Source organism: Myotis daubentonii, chromosome 17 (genome assembly GCF_963259705.1).
Source record: "Myotis daubentonii chromosome 17, mMyoDau2.1, whole genome shotgun sequence".
Taxonomy (NCBI): Eukaryota; Metazoa; Chordata; class Mammalia; order Chiroptera; family Vespertilionidae; genus Myotis; species Myotis daubentonii.
In genome coordinates, this window is record NC_081856.1 from 14,987,725 (window position 1) to 14,993,954 (window position 6,230).

The following is a 6,230-nucleotide window of genomic DNA, read 5'->3' on the forward strand; positions in this document are numbered from 1 at the left end:
ATGTGTTGTATATTTTAAAGTTGCTAATAAAATAAATCTTTAATATTATTATCATAGAAAAAATTCTAACTAATGTAATTAAAAAAAAGAATTTAAGGAACCAATACCAGAACATGATCACACATGGTTTAATGTCTTTGTTTTTTAATGGTCTAACTCTGCTATTTGTCAAGATATTTATCATAAAGAGCCTATAAAATTTTAATAGAAATCCAGTTGTTGATTATATAATTAGTTCTCTGAGTAGAAAAAAAAATATAGACACTTGAAATGGCACAGAATGGGTTTGAATATCTCTAGTTTGGGCAAGTTATTTAATGCCATCACACTCCAGTTTCCTTAACTGTCAAGAATAAATAGTCATTCTTGTCTCATAACCTTCAACAAAATAAGATACAAAGTATTTACTATAGTTCCTGAGCCCTAGCAGGTTTGGCTCAATGGATAGAGCGTTGGCCCAGGGACTGAAGGGCCCCAGGTTTGATTCCAGTCAAGGGCATGTACCTGGCTTGCAGGCTCCATTCCCAGCCCCAGTCACGGCAGGTGCGGGAGGCAACCAGGGAGGCATCGAATCAATGTGTCTCTCTCACATCCATGTTTCTCTCTCTGTCTCTCCCCTCCCTTCCACTCTGTCTAAAAACCCTCGGGTGAGGATTAACAAACAACAGACAAACTACACATATACAGTTCCTGGTATCAAACAGGCCTCCGACATGGTAGCTCCATTATTTTCTGTAAGTAAGCGAGTATCTGGAGGCTTAGCGTGCAAAGAGCGTGTTTTCTCTCAAGCAAATGTCTGAGATCAAGGTCAAAGTCATAATATGCAGCCGTGGACGGCCTTCCCACCCACACAGGGCTGCCAGGCACGTCAGCGGGCGCGCTCCTGCCCACTTACTGCTTGGAACTAAATGCGGCAGGAACATTCCTGGGCCCCGGAGCGGCTCCTTTCTCGCCGGCTCGCTGTGTGGCGGGCGCTCCCGCGGGCTGTGCGCTCCGCTGACTTAGCGGGAGTTTGCGTGTAGGAAGAAAGAACAATTTGCTATAAAGATCCCTGCTGTGGAGCAGAGAAGGTTACTTTACCGTAAAAGGAGCAAATTACGCGACTTCTTTAATGTCATCCAGATGACTTTCCCCTCTTCGCTCTTTAAGCTCTGCTTCCAGTCCCGCAGCCTTTCCTAGCGGCAGAGGCTGAACTTGGCAGGAGCCACGGCCCCCACCGTCTCACACACACGGCTGGCAGCGCATGGGTGTGCTGGCTGTGCCTCCTTTAACTTCAGAATTCCATTTGACGTGAGCCCCTTCCGTGCGGATGAATGCTGTGTCGTTTACAAAGTGTTTAATGTGTATTAGTTCACACGGTGTTAGGGCTGGGTGCATCGACATTTTCTATGAAGGGCCGGGTAGTAAATATTTTAGGCTCTGCAGGCTGTATAGTTTTTATCTGTTGCAAGTACTCAACTCCGTGCTTGGAGAGTGAGAACAGCCACCGACAGCACATAAACAAATGGGCATGGCCGGGACCCAGTGGAGCTTGGTTTAGGGACACTGAAATTTGAAAATCATTTCATTTCCACATGATACAAAATAATCTTTAAAAATAAAATTCCCCTTTAGCTCACAGGCTGTAGAAAAATACAGGTAGCCTGGCCGGCGTGGCTCGGTGGTTGAGTATTGACCTATGAACCAGGAGGTCAGGTCATGGTTTGTTCGATTCCCCATCAGGGCACATGCCCAGGTTGTGGGCTTGATCCCCAGTAGGGGGCATGCAGGAGGCAGCTGATCAATGATTCTCTCTCACTAATGTTTCTATCTCTCTCTCCCTCTCCCTTCCCCTCTGAAATCAACAAAAATATATTTTTAGCCCTAGCTGGTTTGGCTCTGTGGCTAGAGCATCGGTCTGCGGACTGAAGGGTCCCGGCTTCGATTCAAGTCAAGGGCACATGCCCGGGTTGAGGGCTCAATCCCCAGTAGGGGGCGTGCAGGAGGCAGCCAATCAATAATTCTCACCATTGATGTTTCTATCTCTCCCTCTCTCTTCCTCTCTGAAATCAATAAAAATATATTTAATATATGTGTATTTTAAAAATAGGCATAATTTGTCTATCATCTATCCCTGACCTAGAAGATTATGAGAAATGTGTTGAATCTGCTTCTCAAGGCTCTTCCCTTTATAGCTGAGATTCTGGGGCACAGAGAGATGGAAATACGTTCCTCCAGCTCATACAGCAAGTGGGTTATAGAGACAAAACCTTATTCCCATCTCCTGACTCCGAAATCAAATTTTTTTAAAAAAAAACATGTCAAAAACAAAACAAAACAAAAAAACAAACATGTCGCCAAAACCGGTTTGGCTCAGTGGATAGAGCGTTGGCCTGCGGACTGAAAGGTCCCAGGTTCGATTCCAGTCAAGGGCATGTACCTGGGTTGCAGGCATACCCCCAGTAGGAGATGTGCAGGAGGCAGCTGATCGATGTTTCTCTCTCATCGATGTTTCTAACTCTCTATCTCTCTCCCTTCCTCTCTGTAAAAAATCAATAAAATATATTTAAAAAGAAAAAAACATGTCATTCTTCAACAATCACCATGATCGATACACATCCATGCAGACATTAGGATGAGCTTGTAATTGATCTGTGGACACAAATGTCTGCCTCCTACTTGGCTCTTCTGGTCTCAACTTGGAGAGACTTGGACTCCGCAAGATGACTCCCTCCACTGGCCATTCCCAGCGTGCCCTTGGGTAAAAGAAAGCATGTGCGGCCTCTCTCCTGACTCCACTGCCGCTGAAGCTGAGATCCACTCTTGCCATGAACTGACTGTGTTGTGCCCGCGCCCCCAAATTCGTTTGTGGAAACCTAGTGCCCAAGAGGATGGGATTAGGAGGGGGTTCTTTAAGGGCCGTCTTAGGTCAGGATTCTGGAGGTGTCATGAAGGCTCTTATAAAAGGAACCCAGGGCAGACCCCAGGCCTTGGCCACAAGAAGTTCCAGCTAGAAGGCGCCATCTATGAGCCAGGAGCCAGGCCTTCTCCAAGCACCCAACCTGCCGGCACCTTGATCTCGGACTTTCCAGCCCCAGACACGTGAGGAAAACTTTTCCGTTGTTTATAAACCACCCAGTTTACGCTAATTTGTTCTAGCAGCCGGATCGCACTAAGACAGTCCTGCGACGGTCTATCTTCGTGTTTCATCAAATAACGGTGAAGCTTACCATCAAAGGTGTCTGATAGTCAACAAAATATGTTATCAACACACAGGCAGTCCCCTGCCTTTGACAAATGCCCGAAAAACCTGCCCAAGAACCACCTATCCACTTCGTCAACCTCAAGAGATTCCATATACATTCCCTACAACATCCGGGTGACTTCCGTCACTCCCCATCCCTCTTGTATTTTAAATGTATCCAACGTGTTTTCAAAATTATTTTTATTTCCATGTCCATGTACACTAGTGACAGTATTCCAGGCAGTGCTCAACCTGACTTGTCTCTATTTTCCATTACCGGCTCACACCACCACCGAGCGTGAAGTCACGGGAAGAACTTTGGCACTGTTTTGGAAAGAATCATTTTCATTCTGGTCGGGTTTTGCCACCCATCAGCTATCTGTCGTCATCCACAAAATGGGGTGGGGGCGGGGGGTGATGTGCGAGGTCCAATGGGATCACACGTGCGGACGGACGTCCTCCACAATCACCCATTCTGGAGTCTGGAGGACGGAAGGCCTCGCCTCACTCCCCGCAGTGACGCGCCCGCCCTGGGCAGCTTCCAACGCTGGGGAAGAACAGGGTGTCTATCCAAGTGCCATGACCGCTTCCTCGCTGCACCCCCACCACCACTGGGGTGCTTTCTGTTCTGGAAACATCTACGCGACGTGGGAAACAAAGTGGCTGATTGTTCCATGTGCCTGCACTCAGTTTCCAGCAGGAATGCGAACTCCGTCGCTTTAAATGTCAGTGTCCCCCTGACTCCGCGGGGTCCCGGCAGGGACTGCTCGCTTTGCAAGGGCCACTAGGGGCGCCTTAGCCTGAGGTTTTCAAGACGGTGTGAGCCTGTTTCTTTCAGCGTGATTTTCCAGGGACACGCTCCCTTCTATGTTTGGCATTAAAGTAGTAATCATTTATTGGTGGTTTTTTTTTTTCCTTTTTAACTTCCGGCTTCCCCCTGCTTTGCACACAATTAAAACCGAGTTTGTCTTGTACTTGGCTGTCGGCGTAAGTTACGGAGTGGGAGTGGGTGGCCATTAGGGCGCTAGGAGTTGCTTAGCCCTCGTGCTAAGTAACTCCATCTGTGCTCGGCTCGCACACGTGGCCTCTCTTCTCAGGGCAGCTCACAGTGATCCGAAAAGGCTGAGTGTCTTGTGTTTGCGATGAAGACAGGGAGGCGATTTGTCAGAAGTTATGACTCAGAGCTGAGCTCAAACCTTCTGAACACGGAACCTCCAGCCTTTTGTTTTTTGTTTCTGATTTTTGGTTTTGGTTTTGGTTTTGTCCGGGGATAAGAAAAAAGAAGTGAAGTCCTGGCCGGTGTTGCTCAGTGGTTGGAGTGCCAGCCCCCTCGTACTGAAGGGTCTCAGGTTTGACTCCTGGTCAAGGGCACGAAACTGGGTTGCAGGTTCGATCCCTTCCCTCCCAGCTGGGGCAGGTTCTGGAGGCAACCAATTGATGTGTCTCTCTCACATCAATGTTCCTCTCTCTTCCCCCCCTTTCCCTCCCTCCTTTCCATTCTCTCTAAAACTCAATGGAAAAAATGTCCTCAGGTGAGAATTAATAAAAGCAACAACAGAAAAGTGGAAAAAATAAGATTTGAGGAAGCATTTGGCACTTTATGTCCAATTCTCGTCAACTGGAGTCATCTTCCACTCTCTGTGTGTCTTTCTTTCATGTTTTATTCCTGAAAATGAACTTGTCAGTGAATCATTTGCCTTTGTACTTTTTCTGGAACAATCCCAGATTCTTATGGTGTTACAGAATACGTTGAGCTCAAGGCCTTCCATACAGCAGACAGCCTCAGGGAAGCCGTGAAGGATAAATTACAGGAATGAGTTCGTACAAAGCTGCTAATAAAACCTACGATACAGGTGAAGGCAGAGGGTACAAGTTGCTGACAAAGCTATTTAGTACTAACTACCAAGAACTAGAAATACAAAAGATAAAGAAGTAGAAATTATTTATTTAAATTGCAAAAAGTAACAGAGACTTAACGTAAAGAGGAAAACAGGAATGAGTTTCCAGCCCTGACACTTATTTATGTAAATAGTCACAAAGAAAGAACTTCTTTTTTGACGTAGGACTGCGTCTTCCTTAGACAAATAGGAAAAAAATTACATTATATGTTGGCCAAACTTGATCGGTGATTGGAGTTCCTAAACACAATTCTTATACTGTATTAAATCTTTTCCATTTCACAACTTTTTTGCGTGTTTTTAATGTTTGATTACTGTATTGTGTTACTGCTTTTGTAGTAAAGTTTGTTTTCTACATGTGTTACTTTTCTTTCTAAAAACTAAAAAAAATTCCTCTTTGAGAAGTCTTTGTATAAGAAAAGAAAAAAAATAGTCTGTAAACGAATCAGATTTCATAGATTCATAGCTACAACTTCATGGTTTCTCACAAAAACCTTACTAGTTTAAATGATTTAGGAACATAAATTGAAATGAAACTTCTAGGATAATGTTTGGTTAACCGAAAAAGATGCAGAACATACATTTGGGAGGGAAGGGGGGGAAACGTGTATGTAAAGTTAGGCCGGCGCTCTATGGAAGCCGGAGTTATTTCCGAGATGATGGACCGATCTTGGGGGAATCTGCTGGAACGGAGAGCGGAGCCCCGTTCAGATTTGGCGTCTCCTTCCCGGCACGTCCAACGAAGCCAAGTGGCATTTCCTCGGCAGGAAAACATGATCACACGCCGCAGCAAGAAAGGATGCTTCTCTGGTCCTACCTCCATGTGGAGGGCCTGAGGCCGCAGGGGCCGCGTCCCGGGGCCAAGTCAGGGTGACCCGCGCGCACTGCCGAGACCCGCTGGCTGCGCACGGAGCGCACGGCGTCCCCCGCCCGCACAGGGACAGTGCCGCGCGCCGCCGTGTCCCCAGGCGCCTGGACGCTGCGTTGGGGGCCGGGAGCGGTGGGCCGGGCCGCCGGGCCCCCAGCACCTGCTCCTCCGCGCGCTCCCAGGCGCTCCCCGCAGGCTGGGCCGGCGCTGCGAGCCCATCGCGGGGCTCTCGGGAGGGCGC